The following is a 19,632-nucleotide window of genomic DNA, read 5'->3' on the forward strand; positions in this document are numbered from 1 at the left end:
GGGTTGGCAAACAAGCTCAGTTGGTTTACATAAATGCCTCTTAGAAGTTGTATAGGTGAAGGAAAACCAAGTTCTATGGATAGTCAACTTCTCTATTGCATGATTTCTTGATAATGGTGTTAGTACTTACATCGAACGTCAAGGACTTGCCTGATAACGGTGTTAGTACTTACACCGAACGTCAAGGACTTGCCTGATAACGGTGTTAATACTTACACCGAACGTCAAGGGCTTGCCTGATAACGGTGTTAGTACTTACACCGAACGTCAAGGACTTGCTTGATAGGTGTTAGTACCTACAGCGAACGTCAAGGACTTGCTCGAAAACGGTGTTAGTACCTACACCGAACGTCAAGGACTTGCTTGATAACGGTGTTAGTACCTACACTGAACGTCAAGGACTTGCTTGATAACGGTGTTAGTACCTACACCGAACGTCAAGGACTTGCTTGATAACGGTGTTAGTACCTACCCCGAACGTCAAGGACTTGCTTGATAACGGTGTTAGTACCTACACCGAACGTCATGGACTTGCTTGATAACGGTGTTAGTACTTACACCGAACGTCAAGGACTTGCTTGATAACGGTGTTAGTACCTACACCGAACGTCAAGGACTTGCTTGATAACGGTGTTAGTACCTACACCGAACGTCAATGACTTGCTTGATAAATAAACGGTGTTATTAACAACACCGAAACGTCGCACTCATTGCGATAGGGAAGTTGACAGTCATAGAACTTGGTTTTCTTACACAATAATTGTCTGAACCCGTGAAGATCCGGGCTAGAATATTGGTTTTCAGTAACCCATGCTTGTCGTAAGAGGCGACTAACGGGATCGGGTGGTCAGGCTCGCTGACTTGGCTGACACATGTCATCAGTTCCAAATAGCGCAGATCGATGCTCATGCTGTTGATCAGTGGATTGTCTGGTCCAGATTCTATTATTTACAGACAGCCGCCATATAGCTGGAATACTGCAGAGTGCGGCGTAAAACTAAACTCACTTACTCACTCAATGATTGTCTGAACGAGCAACCCCCTTTTGGACGTCAATTTCATCATACACGGAGAGTGCTTGCAGTCAGTGGCTGTTTGGATCTACGGTGACAGAATCATTGTACAATGTATATCGTAATCACACAAAACAATATTCCTACTGGTGACCGTGTTACCCGGATTGTTATGGGATAACAACTTATAATCCTCAAAATAAAATATAGAAAGTCCTTAACTCACCCATCAGTCAAGGGAAGGTTTCAATATTTATTGTGAGGTCAAGTGTGTTGTACATAATACATGTACATAAAAGATCTCAAAAAAATAATCTTATATACACTTTTTGATGTGGAATTAGCATCTCAAATAGTAGAGCTTGTATGCATAACAATTATAATATTTCTTCTTTCAACCTAACATCAAATGATAATAATTCGGGAACCATTCCTGCAAATCATATTTAACACATATTTCAATTATATCCCAGCTGTCGTAATAGAAATCATATATAAATGCTATTTGCCACTGAACCAATTATTTATATAAGTTCACTATCAGCATATTAGTGATGTAAAGTACATCTAATGTGTCCATTCGTGAGTGCAATATAGGCACAACTGATCATGACAACAAATCTAATTCACTTACATATTCAATAACGACTGAGCTATTATGCATGACCATAATATGAATTTACCACCTTCTGTTCATAAATAATTACAATACAGTCTCACATGTCTTGACTACATAGTTTGTGGTCTTTTGAAATATTTGGACGATGTCTGTCCTGAATTAATCGCTTTGACAATATGCAACAGCAAAATGCATGCAATGCCGTCCGGTAATTCCGCGCACCTAAGCACATCGATCGCAATACGGCAATTAACGTCTCTTATGTTTTGTGGTTTACGTGAGTAAACATGCTGGTATGCATCATATTTACCTAGAAAATGGAATTTACCTGTTGTATATGACGCCCCACACGTCCCATCCCACCCCAAACTTGTCATTTGACGACCGGAAACGAACATAATGTAACCGGGAGCTACACTCTCCGGTTCAATTTGATAAATAATAAGAACATGTTTTATTGCTGATTAACATTATATTATTTAATGCTTGTGCATGCTGTAATTTGCATTAATTGCGTATTTAACTGTAAAGGAAAGTTGTACGTGAGAACCGGGAGCGCAGGGAGCAACAGATTACAGATATTAATTGGTTGTCCGAAGCTGGGTGACATCGGACAGCATAAACAAGTTGTAATTGAGTTTTGGGGCCATGTAAATATCAAGAAAGACAGAGAGCACCAACATGACTTGAGGGTAAACTAAATGGTCAGGGAGAGATACAACTCGGACGTGGGTTACATGTAACAATGGCAGGGGGCGGTTAGCAGTGGTTAAAGCGTTCGCTCGTCACGCCGAATATTCCCCACATGGGTAATATTGAATAGGACTTAGTATCTCCTACGTAGGACTTAATATATCCTTTTTTAAGGATGGTTATTAAGTTGAGAAATGTTTGGCTATGCAGGGCGTTAGATAGTCGAAATGTGAGTCAATGAATATTCATGACACTAACGCAGTGTTACTGTACAGTGTTTTATTGTGTGTGTATTACGTTAGGGTGACGTGGACCCTGTTCTAATTGCAGTTATGGAGGTTTGGGTATGGTTATGTTTAATCTATTATACATACATCTATTCACACACACACACACACACCCACAGAGGTGGGTGGGATGGTTGGGGTGAGGTTGTGATATGAAACTCGGGTTATAACACGACCTCCGCAAGTTGTTGCTTGTCTTTATAGGGCTAGGTTGGATCGGATGCAACGCTCGTTTGCGGTTTTATTCGTAATTGTTTACAGGTTGACTTGACTTGGGTGGACAAGTGTTGAGTGCGGCGTAAAACAATACGAAATTCAAAAAAGGCAAAGAATTGTCATTATAGTTATTTGTATAAATATAAGGGGATACGTGCACATAGATTGCCACCTATAGTCTAAGACACGTCTGTACACGCAGATTATGATTCATGTGCAACGACCTCTGAAATATCCAATGCATAATAGTAAAGTGTAACAAAGTGCAACATATAACAGTGAACTAACTGCAACGCGTAATAGTAGAGCAAACTGAACGCAAGGCAGTAAAGTATAACAGTCGGTCCAACACAGTACTAATGTGCAACAGTTAGTTGAACACATGACTCTAATAGTGAAGGAAACAGTAGACTCTAATAGTAAATTGAAACACATGATAGTAGACTCTAACAGTAAATGAAACAAATAACTGTAGACTCTAATAGTGAATGAAACGAATGACTGTAGACTCTTACAGTGACTGAAACATTGAAACAGGAGATTGTGTGCGTGTCTGGGGCTTTAAGTCGACCGTTTCAGATTAATCCATATAAAGGTATATCGATCATCTCCTACAGGAAATATATTACGTAGGAGATACTATGTCCCTACGTAGGAGATACCCACTTAGGAGATACTAACTCCTACGTGGGAGATAGATATTAATATCCTACGTAGGAGATATTAACTCCTACGTAGGAGAGATCCTACGTAAGTCCTACGTAGGAGATAGGAGATACTAAGTCCCTACGTAGGAGATACTATAGTCCTACGTAGGAGATACTAAGTCCTACGTAGGAGATACTAAGTCCTACGTAGGAGATACGTTAAGATCCTACGTAGGAGATACTATGTCCCACGTAGGAGATACTATGTCCTACGTAGGAGATACTATACTAAGTCTACGTAGGATACTAGATACTAAGTCCTAAGTCGTAGGAGATGGTAAGTCCTACGTAGGAGATACTAAGTCCTACGTAGGAGATACTAAGTCCTACGTAGGAGATATTAAGTCCTACGTAGGAGATACTAAGTCCTACGTAGGAGATACTAAGTCCTACGTAGGAGATACTAAGTCCTACGTAGGAGATATCCTAAGTCCTACGTAGGAGATACGCACTTAGGCAATACTAACTCCTACGTAGGAGATACTAAGTCCTACGTAGGAGATACTAAGTCCTACGTAGGATATATTAAGTCCTACGTAGGAGATACTAAGTCCTACGTAGGAGATACTAAGTCCTACGTAGGATATAGTAAGACCAAAACAAAATTTTCACCGTGGCCCTACTACGCTTCCGTACAAAACAGTCATGTTCTGGGTTTCTGATTTGATGGATTATGGACTTTGATGTAGGAAAGGTTGGGGATAAAACTAAGGGGAAAATTTAGGTTCGGGGAGACGGTTTGCGGGACCAACGTAAAGTGGTCAGAGGTCGCTGAGATCCCGGACATTCAGGTTTGCTTACAGAACGCTTGCTAAGTACCTCAATTGTTAAAACTATAACCGTTGATGCTAAATAAAACCACTAGACGAACCACGAAGTTTTGACATTGATTGTTCCCGCTTTGTCTTCAACCTGCGAGAAGTCCCAAATCAAAGAACCAGGTTACAATAACATCAACGTACCAGGGGTCGTTGATGCCAACTTAGTGTAGAAGACTGCCCACATATAGTGTCATACTTTGTGCTCTGACCCAAATCCTATAGTGCAAATGTCGAACGAGTTGCAGATGACTCTAACTTCAACCTGACCCTGCCAACTCTGAGCGAACAATCGTCCCTTGGAAGATGCTGGGAACACTGGACACTGAGAGCCAGACCGTAAACACATGGATCACATACGAGAGTTGTCCTCTTGGACAAAAAATTAGTTTTCGCCATTCGAACGAGCTGCAGATGATGACTCTGTCACAATGCTCTGTCCTTTCCAACTCTACAAGAACTTGGAACAACCGTCCCTTGGCAATCATTCAGACACTTACTGTCAGCACGGGATGGCAGAGCAAGACGTGATCACATCACGTGGAATGAGGGAGTTCAGATTTATACCGCTTTAAGCAATATTCCGGCAATGCAACGGCGCGGGTCACAAGAAATGGGCTTGACACACTGCATCCGTGTGGGGAATCAACCCGGGTCTTCGGCGTGACGAGCGAACCACTAGGATACCCCCACCGCCCCTACATCACGTGAATCACATACGAGAGTTGTCGTCTTGGACAATGAATTCGTTTTCGCCGTTCGAACGAGCTGAAGATGACTCTTTCACTATACCTTATCTTTTTGCCAACTCTGCAGGAACTTTGGAACAATCATCCCGTGGCAACCGTTCAGGCACTGGGGAAACAAGATGATACTGCCAAACTGTGATCACATCACGTGGAGTGAGTGAGTTTAGTTTTACACACCTTTTAGGAATATTCCAGCAATAGCACCACAGGGACACCAGAAATGGGTTTGACACACTGCATCCTGGTGGGGAATCAACCCGGGTCTTCGGCGTGACGAACGAACGCTTTAACTCCTAGGATAACCCACCGCCCTTTCATCAAGTGTATCACATACGAGAGTTATCCTCTTTGACGATGAATTCGTTTTCGCCATTTTCGAGAATTCAGTTTTGGTCAGATACTCTCATTTTGACAGGTAAATTGATAACTTATTGCTTACATGTATTTTATGGCATTGTGTGGCACATGAAAACCTTTCTTCATAAAACATTTCTTCTCCCTATAGTGTTCTTCTGTTTAAACAGATGCACACAATGTTACTTAAAACCTTGTATAGTGGTAATTCCTAACAAACTTTCAGTAGTATACCGTCGAAATGGAAATGTCTCTTCAACATCTAAAGGAATATTTATTCATGAACCTTTGTTTTCGGATCACTATCTCTTATTGGTGGAGATTTGTTGAATGTCTTCCGCGGACAGTTCTTTCGGTAAAAGTTCGCATCGAATACGGGAAACCCAATTGAAGACACCGTCATTCGCCGTGCAGAGTTGCGTCCTCTTTGGCATGAGAGACACCTACAGTTGTGGGTTCGAATCTTGGTTCGCCAGGATTATGTTCAGAGGTTTGATACCCCTGCTCGTCTGTTACACTTCGTGCTTCTCTCCCACGAAAAACTGACACACAGTGTGCCATTGCTGCGTTTTGACTTCTTTGTGTGATTGGATTCATTTTGCGTTTATACAATGAGTATATATATTTTATGGGCAGCCAGTGTGGTTATTATAAGTGAGTACGTTCCTCCAGTCAATTAAAACTTATCTCAGTTGATAAGCTGACTTTGAGCAATCCTCAATAGTGGTATTTGCATGATACACAGAGCACAGGAGATGATTTGACTGAGACTGTGGTAGCACTTGACATTATTAATGAGCAGAAGAATATAGGAGAGAATGGCCATGTGACCCAATAGAGGCATGAGTGTTTATAAGAGCCTTCAGTCAGTGAAACAGTAAAGCTTTACGCAACCTTCAGCAATATTCCAACAATATAACGGGGGAATTGTGCCCATGTGGGCAATCGAACCCGGACTTTCGGCGTGACGAACGAACGCTTCAACCACAAGGCTAATCCAGCCCTAAAGTTTCGCGGCACAGAGTTCACAACTTGCAGGACGTAATTTCAGTAAATTATTTGTCAGTGACATATAACATTATCCCGCTAAATGCATGTCTCGTTATATGGCTGTAGATCCGTGTCAATGCTCTGGTTTCATTTTGGATAATTGCATCTCAAATGGCAAAGCCTCGAACTGACAAAGTTAATCTGACTCTACCGGAGCTTCATTCTTTTGAAATGGAAATATCTTCACCAGACTAAAACGAATATTTATCAAAGGCGAATATTTTCTAGCTTTTATTGAGTGAATGAGTGAGTGAGCGAGTGAGTGAGTGAATTTACTTTAGTTTTACGCCGCACTCAGCAATATTCCAACTATATGGCGGCGGTCAGTAAATAATCAAGTCTGGACCTATATACTTTAGTTTTACGCCGCACTCAGCAATATTCCAACTATATGACGGCGGTCAGTAAATAATCAAGTCTGGACCTATATACTTTAGTTTTACGCCGCACTCAGCAATATTCCAACTATATGACGGCGGTCAGTAAATAATCAAGTCTGGACCTATATACTTTAGTTTTACGCCGCACTCAGCAATATTCCAACTATATGGCGGCGGTCAGTAAATAATCAAGTCTGGACCTATTGACAGAAGTTTTTGTATATAAATAGAGAGCCGCATATTGTGACAAATAATGGAACATACTATCTCGCCAGTTGGAAAGCATGTCTCATATAAAAATGCTTTAAAATATTTCAAACATACAGTTTTTGTTTGCTCAAAACGCTTTCTAATTGTCCTTTTTGCAGTGTTGTCTTGATTCAATCTCACGTTCATAGATGTTGTACAGTTAAGGGACGCAGTTCTCTGAAACCAGTCCGAACGACTGGGCTCCTTACGTGACGCCACTATCTATGTACACTAACGAGTGAAAAAGACACGCACTCAGAAGACTGTTCTCTTACAGGATTGTTCGAGCTGAATTTCCATCACGAGATAAAGGTCAGGGCATGTACACAAACGCTGAACTCGCATAAGCCAGAGACATTTGTCAATGCAGCATGAGAGACTGGTTAAGTACATCAAACAGTGTGGCCTACATATAACGACATGATCGTGGGGCAGACTGGGCCCCTGTTCACAAAGCTATCGTAACGCTACGACTGTCGTACCTCCTATACTGAAACATAGACTGAACAGGGCGCCTTTTCCGGTCGACTTTGACGTTTCGTTTACAAGACACAGACAGATCAACGAGGGTGCTAGTTTCTTCAATAAGTAATTATAATAGAAATGACCGGGAGCTAGAGCAAGGAGTGGCGTAAGCATATTGTGTGACAGTTAGTGGAGATTAAACTAGCTATGGAGCAGGAATAATAATGTATAAATCAGAACGAAGATTCTACCATCCAAACATATAAAACTTAACTAAGATTCTACCATTCCACGATAAAGACATGAATAAAATTCTTTCATTCCACCATACCAATTAGCAATATTCTAACAGGTGTTCTCAAAGTTAGTGTAGTAAGCAATTAAATGGAAACAATGCTCCCTCTCTCTTGTCGTAAAAGGCGACTGACGGGTTCGGGTGGTCATGGTGTTCCTCTTGCGTAGATTGATGTTCATGATGCTGATCACTGGATTGTCTGGTCCAGACCCGATTATTTTCAGATCGCTGCCATATAGCTGGAATATTACTGAGTGGGGCGTTATACAACAAACCAACAAACAGCATGATGTTTGGGATTGTGACTGATAGATGTGTTATTAAGAGACAGACAATGGTTCGGGTGGTCAGACATGGCGACTGGTCAAATTGCCTGACACGTTATTGACGGTTCTATTTTTGTTCCTGTTATGTCTTTCCTATACCACACAAGATGATTTTCCAATGATTGAGTGAGTATAGTTTTACGCCGCACTCAGCAATATTCCAGCTATATGGCAGCAGTCCGTAAATAATCGAGTCTGGACCAGACAATCTAGTGATCAACATCATGAGCATAGATTTACGCTACTGGGATACGATGACATGTGTCAACCAAGTCAGCGAGCCTGACCGCCAGTTAAAATCATTTGAAATTTCGTTGTGAGGTGAGGTGAAATGGGGTTTAACGTCGTACTTAAGAATATTTCGCTCATATGACGACGTGCATGGTGCATGGTGTGGCTGCTTGTACTTGCCCAGATTTCAGCTGGTTTTTATAGTGCTAGCTCACCGAGATACCATGCTGCAGTTAAGCATGAATACCCCACTAAGACACATTATACTGACTCCGAGTGAGTATGGCGGGGAACATGGGAAATGGGCTTCACACAGTGTACCATGTGGGAATCGAACCCGGGTCTTTGGCGCGGCGAACAAACGCTTTAACCACGAGGCTACCCCACCTCCCCAACTGACTCCAAGCCGACCAGTTCTTGTTGTAGCAATTAATGCCGAGCGCCAGGCAGGGACCAACAAGTATAGTATGACCAGAAATTATTGAGAATTTTAGGTATATGTTTAATTAGATTTCTAGTATATTAAACAACCATGACCAGCTATCAAGTGCTTGGTTTCTTCAAGAGAGACAACTCCGTTAATCCTTTTTCATTAGTTTGTGAATAGTTATCCACCTTTGTTTATTTGCTAGCAGACGACATTTTCAGTGATCCTCAGTATGGATGATTTAGAGAAGAGGAAGTTGATTTTAGAGTATTTTAACAAGGACATCAGATCAGCTAAAGTGACTTCAAGTAGAACAAGCATCCCTTTGTCCACTGGTTATCGTGTTTTGAAAAATATTGCAAATGGATATGGCATTGAGCACCAAGGAGGCGCAGGAAGGCCCAGAAAATTGACTGTCGGTGACAGGAGGCGGCTTGGTATTCTTGTTTCTAAAAACAAACGAAGGAGTTTAGAAAACTTAAGGCTGGATATGATTGATAGAGGAACTGTGGCTGTCTGTAATGAGACAACTAGAATTGAGCTGCATGCAATGGGTTGGCAGAAAAGTTGAGGAATTCCATCACCGATCATGAAACCTGAACAAAAGGAGCGAAGGTTCAACTGGTTCTTACAGCATAGAAATTTTAACTGGGACAATGTGATTTTCTCAGATGAAAGTTCTGTGTGGCTGTTTCCTAATACACTGAAATTCTGGACCAAACAAACTGAAAAACACCTTTGTATCAGCGCCCAAAGTACAGTCCGAAATTTAACATGTGGGGTGGCATATCTGTGTTAGGGGCAACGCCCCTCTGTGTATTTGAAGGGAATATAAACAGTGAGCGGTACACAGATATTCTCGAGGGACATTTACTTCCATCTGCTTACGTGTTCTATGGAATTTATTTTATTTTCAAGCAGGACAACGACCCAAAACATCGTTCAAAGCATTCACAGGCCTGGTTGCAGACCCAAAATATGACATTATTAGATTGGCCAAGCTATAGCCCTGGCCTAAATCCAATAGAAAATGTTTGGGGACAAATATTGCTGAAATGAAGGAAAGTGTCAATAAGAAAATCATTGGGGACAAATATTGCTGAAATGAAAGAAGAGGTGGTCCGATATTGGGACAGCATGGACCACGACTTTCTAACTTCTTTGATCAGTAGTATGCCCCGCCGCATTGAAGCCTGCATTGCTGTCCATGGTGACTTGACAAAATACTAACTGTTCACCTGTCTTTGAATCTGGAGTTATGTTCTGTTAACATTCACATTTAATACGTGAGTAATGACTGAAAAAATAAAATAAAATTACAATCTTTAAATTCTCAATATTTTTTTTTATGGTTTTACTGTACCATATTTTAACGTCTTCAGGTGTGACGCGGCTAGACATTTCCTGAAAACTTTGGTACGTCAACAACAGCAGTGTCAGAGTCCTGGGAAAACTTTCAAATTCAGCTTAGCTGGTATCTGAATACAGCGAAAACTAGTTTACGGCTGCTGACAAAATAATGGTCTCGAGACAGTAACGAGAATCGTCTCCGAGTTGCAAGTGTTCCAGTTGCCTAATTCTCATGCATGGAATCGGACTTTTCCCTGTCTTCTTCTATTGATTGGATCTTGTGATAGAATGAATAATTTTGGTAAAGGATTAGATGTTCGGAGCCTGGGAATAATGTGAATTGATAGTGATCCTTTCAAGAATTGTCATTGATCTATTGATTGCCACGTGTCAACCCGCAGATACCGAAGAGAGGCAGATACTGGTGTTTGCGCGCACTCGTGTAATTTGCTTCTGGCTACAACGCTTTCATTTCCGTTAAAAATCGTTATACTTTAATTTAGTCATGGCGGCTACAGCTTGCCCTCCTTTGCATTGCTCGCATCCCGGAAAAGTACACACACAAAAATATAAAACTCTTTAGTTTACTCACAGGCGATTTGACTGCACAGAGTAAGACGCGGCTATAACAGAGGATGTGTTTATCGATATCTAAGGAATATCATTGTATACAATTAGAATACATTTGATCATTAATCACAATATGTCAGGTTTAGAGATAATGATATTTCTCTGATATTGATAAACACATCCTCTGTCATAGTCGCGTCTTACTGTGATATGCTAAAAAAAATATATTCGTATATTCAATAATGTCCAGATATCATCAATGTCGGTCTGATATCTTATTCTCTCAAGATTACAGTGAGCGAGTTTAGTTTTACGCCGCTTTTTAGCACTATCACGGCGGGGACACCAGAAATGGGCTTCACACTTTGTACCATGTGGGGAATCGAACCACAAGATTACCCTACCGCCCCTCAAGATTACAGATAAGACAATGTATTCAGATTGTGTACAGCCCATTTCGAATTGAATGAGACATATTAAAAAATGTAGTCTTATATCAAATAATTCTTGATATCAGAGAGCAAACTCATTTTTTGCCTCGTTGAAAGGTTGTTAAAAATATTCATTTTTGTGCATTCGATCGATTGAAAACCTAATATTTTGGAGAGAAACTTGAGTTTCAAAGGCATTCTGATTTAATTAAGTAAATATTTGAAAGGATACCAATGTGTGTTTAAATTGGAGATTACACGCCAGATGTTCCACTATATCTCCCTCGATATAGTGAGTGAGAGAGTATGGATGTACGTTTAGCAATATACCAGCCAAATGACGGCGGGGGACAACAGAAATGGGCCTATCACATTGCCTCCATGTGGGAATCGCTATTTCAGCTATAATCTCGTCAGGACCACATATTCATGTGATCAACATCATGAGCATCGATCTACGCAACCGGGATTCGATGACATGTGTCAACCCAGTCAGCGAGCCCGGCCACGATCCCGTTAGTCGCCTCCTTCGACAAGTATGGGCTGCTGAAAACCGATTCTAACCGGATCTTCACGGGTCGGGACAGTCGGAGAATAAGCATTTGTTTGAAAGACCATGCCTCTCAGTCTGATGTAGTTTCTATGTTTAATTGTAATGTTTGAAATTCCCTGTCGCCTAACGTGCCGACTCCGGTCAAGTGAAACTTTGACTTGACTTTGCGTGTGTTTATCAATGGTGCCACCGATGGTGTAGAATATGCTGACCTGCATCTGGCCTGGTATCTTCACTATGTCATGGTGATTAATAAAAGATCATGCGTGGGAATGGTGGACTGTTAATAGCTGAAGATCGACCAGCTGCGACGTACGGCAAGCACAGCTTGACATCGGCCACATATTGTGTTGGATGTCACACCTATTTGACTTCATTTCATACAATGATAGATCGTACATATTTCAGTTGACATAAATACATCATAAGCATCTCTAAATTGCCGTACGTTCAGTTTGCTTTCATAAATACACACAAAGAACTTAATTAAGCACCCCCTGTATTTTTGCAATCATAGGTTTTCAACACGTACATGAAACTTCTCGTGGTGACCACGATGGAGTTTTTCTGACCCGTATGATCCTTTGACTCATAGAAAACGACAAAATGATAGGAATCCATGTTGATTTTATGATGATAATTGTTCTTTCTAAAAAGAAAACCCACTGATTTTCATACAAAAACCATGTCTGTACAATGATGGCCCTGGAATGTTTAATGTTGAATGAATTGGTGAATGTGAACACTCAAAATGTCATTTAGCGTGTCTTACACGATTCAAGGTCAAGACCGAGTGTAACCTCCATGTGACTGTATGACAGCCAGCACTCTCCTCCTTATACCCCCTGTCAGCCTCCTGGTCCTCTGAAGGGGCAGTCTACGCCATTCCTCGTATAAAGCAGCTTCCATTTGGGTCACGTTCTGTACAAGAGGATCCCTTTGTTGCACACGACGACCAATCATGTCCAAGATATGCTCAAAAGGGTTAAGCTCGTTGCTCATTCAATCGTGAGATATGTCAGGGGGTGCTCAACTATGGTATATCTATGAACTTGAAAGTGAAAACCAACGTTATTTAGTAGTTAATTTTATCATCAAAGTTATAATTTTAGTTAAGAGTGAGTGTGTTTAGTTTTACGCCGCACTCAGCAATATTCCAGCTATTTGGCGGGGATCGGTAAATAATCGAGTCTGAACCAGACAATCCAGTGATCAACATCATGAGCATAGATCTGTGCAATACGGATCCGATGACAAGTGTCAACCAAGTCAGCGAGCCAGACCATCCGATCCCGATAGTCGCCTCTTACGACAAGCATGGGCTACTGAAGATCAATTCTAACCAGGATCTTCACGTGCCAATTTTAGTTAAGAACATTTCCAACATCTGGTAATCTTGTCTACCTACATAAAACGTCAACACCATAGACTGATGAGAATCGGTTACCGGACAGCTCGAATACAATGGTCGTAAATAGGGCCCGTTGGATAGCCCAGTAATTAGAGTGTTCGCTTGTTACGCACAAAGGCAGGGTCGACTGCCCGCATTGCAGATGGGACAGAATGGTCCGATTTGTTTTGCTACATGAAGTGAATACAACCTTTACAACGATTTTGTGACCAGAATAATATTGGTTTTTTTCCAAACTGATGCTTTCTGGAATTGCATGGAAATGAAATTAAATGCGGTGTTTAACAACAATTTAACGAACAAACCAAGTTAATAGCTAGTAAGAGACCCACTGGTGAAATATCATACCACAAAACCATCCGAAATAATGTCTATTTAAAGAATCGGAAAAGTACAAAATGATTATAAGTATCACTAGTAAGCGGACCAATGCAACATCTTTATGACCCTTCGCTACGTCATGTACAGGAACATCTCGGTGTCTGACGTAACGCTCAGTGAGTGAGTGAGTGAGTTGGCGAGTGAACGAGTGAGTGAGGTTTAATGTCGCTTTTACCAACAATAAAGGACTATCACTGCGGGGAACGCCAAAACTGAGCTTCACACAGTGTACCCAAGTGAGGAATCGAGCCCGGGTGTTTGGACTGACGATCTAACGCGGTAACCAATAAGCTACTACATCGCCCCGTGGTAGGTCAGTAGTCGTTTACCCCAACGCTAATAAACAACAGAACGTCAGTGTGTGAGTATAGTTCATTCAAGCACTGGAGGTGAATATTGGTGGGGAAACAACTATTGCGATAGCGATAGTCTGTTGCCACCAACTATTGCAATACTATTGCAATAGGGGTTTTCTCTCCTTCAGTTGACTCACTTGAAGTCATTTCCTTAATGAATGTGTAGTTTATATGAACGAAATTCAAGTTGAAGTAGTTTCAGTCTGTTTTAATCACTGACAAGAAAGTTTTAAAAAACATAAACTCAATGAAGCTGCAAGTCTGCAGGGGTGGATAACTCTAAATCAAAGTGAACACGAATCTGTTACTTCCTGAACCATTGATTAATTGCTATCGGATACTCAACAAATGCAATCCGTCGATAGTTCGATGCATCGTTGAAGCTCTCATTATCACGGCATGTGACAACTTGTGTGACTTTACACATTTTATCTATGTTCGGATTCGAACCCAGGCATTCGGTGTGAAAAGCGAACACTTTAACCGCTAAACTACTAGTGGTGGCCGATTAAATCAAATAATCGAAGATTGGTCGCAGTGACTAAACGACCAAGCAATCGATCATGTTTTCTCATAATCGAACGCAAACAATTCTGGAACACTTGTTTTCATTAACAAAATATTTCACAAGGTTGGTTTAGTCTGTTGCATTTCATAAGCACCACAACCTCGTTCCAAGTCACGATTGAATTTATTTTAAAGACTCCAAGAAATTTATGTTCCTAACATACTAGTCATCCTTTAAAGATGTGAAATTTTGCAAAAAACCCTCCAAAGAACTACATGTTTTTTCCTATTTTTTTGTGTGAATTAACAAATTTCATAAATGACACCAATTATTTTCGATGATTGATCGGCTGCAATGAAGGAATCATCAATTATGAGATTTTTAACCAATTCCCAAAACTATAAGCTACTCCATCGGCTCCAAATAGGTCAGTATTCGTCTGTACCGATATTGTATGCATATATTGTCAAAGGCCTGCATGATTCCCTCCATCTGTAAATGTTTATCTACATCAGACAGAAGACGATTGAACTAAACGAGGGCAATGAGGTAGCCTAGTGGTTAAAGCGTTCGCTCGTCACGCCGAAAACACGCGTTCGATTCTCCGCATTGGTACAATGTGTCAAGCCCATTTCTTGTGCCCCACGCCGTAAGATTACTGGAATATAGCTAAGTGCGGCGTAAACCGAAACTCACTCACTTTTTGGTACAGTGGATAGAGTGTGAGCATATGGGAACGTTACATTTAATGTGAAAGGTGTATATAAGTGATGATACATTTAAGTATATTTCATGCAAATGTAACGTATATTTAAATAGATATATCTACTCCATTAATTATAATTTGTTTGGTAGACTAGTGGCTAAGGCTATCGGTCGTCACGCCAAAGACCCGGGTTCGATTCCCCATAGGGGTTCAGTATGTGATGCCCATTTCTGGTGTGTCCCCCGCCGTGATATTGCGGGATTATTGCTAGAAACGGCGTAAAACCATACTCACTCACTTGTTTATCACGTAGTTGTAATGTGTTATCGAGACATGGACATTTACGGGTCACTGCCATATTGTTGGGGAAATGGCGTATTACCGATTAATATACATGAGGTATTCTGGACGTTGGGAGTGTACCTTGTATCGTTTCTCCTTTTGCTCTAAACCATGGGAATTTCAGATAGAGGGTAGGTGCTGGACAGCCAAAGTTTATCCTGAGATGCGACTGTATATATGGTGTTGTCAGGCTCTGTGACTTGGCTGTCTGTACGCCATCGTTTACCAATTCGTTTACTCACTGGATTGTCTGGTCTAAACGCTATTATACACATACCAACGATATTTCGTTGAATAGTGTGCAATGCAGCGTTCAATAATTCACGAAAAGTTTTTTTTATGTAATAGATTATAGCTTTTGATAAAGCATATAAAGTTTGATTTAAGCTACTGAATGGACAATTTGAAATACATGCCCAGGTTGTAACGCATTTAGATGACCCGTGAAGGTCCGGGTTAGAATTGGCCTCAGTCACCCATGCTTCTCGTAAGAGGAGACTAACGGGATCGGGTGGTCAGGCTCGCTGGCTTGGTTGACAAATGTTATCGTATCCCAATAACGCAGACTGATGCTCAGTATTGCTGAGTGCGGCGTAAAACTCAACTCTATCACTCTCTCTCCAAGGGACGATTACTCCCTCAGAGCTGACAGGGTCAAGTTCAAGTTGAAGAGTCATCTGCAACTCGAGTGCGGTGTAAAACAAAACACACTCAGAATTATATCTTTGATGGTAAAATTAACTACTAAATTAAACAACGTTGGTTGCGGCGTAAAACTAAACTCACTCGCACATTTAGGTAGATTTTGTTGTACACCATAGGTAAAAATCTGATAATTATGCAAAACAAGATGACAGACTGACAATATGTAATGTAAATATATTATTTTGCAGAAAAATATATACATTGCACTCAAAGCATGGTCTGAAGCTGTAATCAACGACCCGGCAGCTGTTATTCATTTCCATGGAAGGAAACATGATATCCTTTCGAATCATCTTGATAGAGTCGCGAATACTAGTAAGTGAAAATGCCATTGTATTCACTGTTTTGGTGTATTATTATCAACAATCGCTTGCTTTCCCTCGCCTGTTAACAGAATTTCTCAAAATGAAACTATGTACTGAAATATTGTACTGACTCATCCCGCTATAAGAATGAGTGAGTTTAGTTTTACGCCGCCTTTAGCAATATCCCAGCAATATCACGGCGGGGACACCAGAAATGGGCTTCACACACTGTACCCATATGGGGAATCGAACCCGGGTGACGTGCAAACGATAAGCAATAAAACAACCAACTCCTTAGTACAGGGGTGGTGGGGTAGCCCAGTGGTTAAAGCGTTCGCTCGTCAGGCCGATGGCCCGGGTTCGATTCCCCACATAGGAACAATCATACGCGAGACGGCCGAACGGATTTAACCAATGAGACAACGGCTACTATTTAGGATTCGGCGGTACTTACAAAATAGATTTTCTCTTCCCCCGTCTCCAACACTGATCTCACAACAAATGAAAACCCGCACACAACACAGATTTATGACCTGCAGAATATACGCTTTTGGGTTTCTGTTGACATGGTTATCATAAGCTAATATTTCCCCTGCCCCTTCTGGGCCAGACAAACCAGCAATATATTGACATTATGTTCATCTGTTAACATTATGTCCCAAACATCGATCCCAACTTTTAAGAAATGGTCAGGATGCTGATGACATTATGTTCATCTGTTAACCCAAATGTTAAACGATGGCATACAATCCCAAACGTCATCGATCCCAACTTTTACGAAATGGTCAGGATGCTGATGACCTACATTTGTTTTTGTTTGTTTGTTCTATAAACGCTGCACTCAGCAATATCCCAGCTGTATGAGGGCGGTCTGTTAATTGTCGTATCTGGACCAGACAATCCAGTGATCAACAGCATGAGCATCGATCTACGCAATTAGGATGCCATGGCATGTGTGAACCTGTTCAGCCAGCCCGGTCGTCCGGTAGCTGAGTAAATGACAATGAACGAGAAAGGAGACAGACGTTTACACTAATTATAATCCACACACACATTACGGTGAATTTACAAACGAGCAAGGATGGCCATGATGCTGGCAAACCTAGAAACAATATCATGACGAATATGGTACCAGCCCAGACTTAAGCTGGTTTTATAGTGCTAGCTCACTGAGATACCATACTACAGTTAAGCATGAGTACCCCACTCAGACACATTATACTGACTCCGAGCCGACCAGTCCTTAATGCCCCATTAATGCCGAGCGCCAGGCAGGGACCAACAAGTACCATATTTTAACGTCTTTTGGTATGACGCGGTCGGTGATCGAACCCGCAACCTTCCGCTCTCCGGGCGGACGCTCTAACCACTACACCACGGGGGCGGGCCCTGCTCAATGCCACACAAGGTTGCAAACATATTTTACGGATCAATTTTTACTCATTTTCTCCTATTCTTACTAAAACAAAGTATTTAATGGACATTCTCAGTAATACCTCGAATGACCACATAAATATCAGCAGATCAAAATTGGGTCTGTTCACATATGATTCAAACAATTGCAGTCTTAAATCTGTTGCGTTTACCTTCAGTACCCTGTTAACTGACACGTGGGTGAAAGAATTGTCACTGAGACCTACACTGGATTCGAACCAATGCGGATCCTAAATCGACTTGCCCCACCGACCGACCGACCGACCGATAATCGCTGTGTTAAACACACGTACTTTACATTTGTTCATCGGAAAGGGTAAGTGCTACATATTTACCTGATCGCTAAATACAAAAACGTGAAGTATCTCACAGCTCCATCACAGACGCGCGTACGCACACATGCACCTTGGCTTATGTAATAAAACTCGGTAAACAATCATGGCAGCTCTCGTGATGTTCACGCAAATTACATGATCTATTAAGATGCGTGATGTGACACTCTGGGTGTTATTATATAACACGATACGCGAACAATCTGTTTGCAGCGACAACGACACACTTTCACGTAAAATATACACTGAGATAACCAGGGAATATGGGTCAGTGTAAAGACACCAAACCGGAATCCAGCCAGATAGCCCTTTTCCGCGCAGAAAATCAATAACAAACATCTGAGTGCGAGTTGCTAGGATTTAAGGAAACATCTTAAGAAATGTCTTAAATAGAGAGATATGCGAGTGCTCGAGTCCGTTTTTCAGATGGATCAGGAAAAGTGCGTGCAGCACGTGCACTTACCTTGCAGTTGATTGGCAGCTGACGACAGAGCTTGGGCGGCTCGTGACTCGCCACAGATTGTTCAGGGACTGTTAGCTCTAACAAGCTCTCGCGCGAGTTTGGAAAGCTGTCCAGCGCAAATTACCATAGAAGGAATTGCATATTTATATGGTCGCGAGGGCAGATCGTTTTCGGAAATCAACCATGTATTTGTACTTGCATATAGTTTAATTTTGTTTACGTTTTTAATTATCGGTATGACTTCCGCCTGTATCTCCCCTTAATTATAACGATGAGGAAATATTTCTTTGAGTTGCATTTTTAGAAGTTGGATATGTCTTTCAGTATGTTCAGATACAATTAAAGAAATATCTTAAAACTCATCCTTATCAGATGAGGAATATTTAATCAGGTGATATGATTTAACTAGAATGAAATTTAAGGGGGGATACGGGCGGAAGTCTTTCCACAGAGGGCTAGATAAAAACCTTTACAAGGGGGGTAATTAATAGCATCGCCATGAAACGAATTTGTAAACTGTTGAACTTTGTTGTTTTTCATTCCGTTTTCTACAGTACTATGTTTTGGTTCGTATGCGATTCCATTATGCTTCAGCAGTTGGGTTTCATCCGCGCATTAATACAGATCATGTGATGTAGTTGTAAACACTTACTTAAGAAGATGCGACTGGATTCCGGGTTTCATTATAGAATGGGTAATAAATAGAATAACCCACGGGGTACGAGTGATTACGGGAAATATGTCGTTCGTGAAATTAATGTTCGAGTCCGTCGCTGAAGCTCGGGATAGTGAACATTAATTTCACTCGGGACATATTTCCCGTAATCACTCGTACCTCTTGGGTTATTCTCTAAATATGTACATATTTGAATCAAGTGAACAGAAACACACGGTACCGTGTAGAAT

At 41.2% G+C, this 19,632-nt stretch overlaps 1 protein-coding gene across 3 annotated transcripts in view; it reads right to left on the reverse strand.

The window, feature by feature from the left end:
* LOC124278275 (sulfotransferase 1A1-like) overlaps nucleotides 1-18,811 on the reverse strand; it is a 71,896-nt gene extending 53,085 nt beyond the window's left edge. For all 3 annotated transcript variants that reach the window (XM_046713998.1, XM_046713995.1, XM_046713996.1), the window contains exon 1: nucleotides 18,727-18,811. The gene's annotated coding sequence lies outside the window, so the exon portion shown is untranslated. The remainder of the gene's footprint in view (nucleotides 1-18,726) is intronic.
* Nucleotides 18,812-19,632: the final 821 nt, after the last annotated feature.

Source organism: Haliotis rubra, unplaced genomic scaffold (assembly GCF_003918875.1).
Source record: "Haliotis rubra isolate DU_JTF1 unplaced genomic scaffold, ASM391887v1 Scf234, whole genome shotgun sequence".
Classification (NCBI taxonomy): domain Eukaryota; kingdom Metazoa; phylum Mollusca; class Gastropoda; order Lepetellida; family Haliotidae; genus Haliotis; species Haliotis rubra.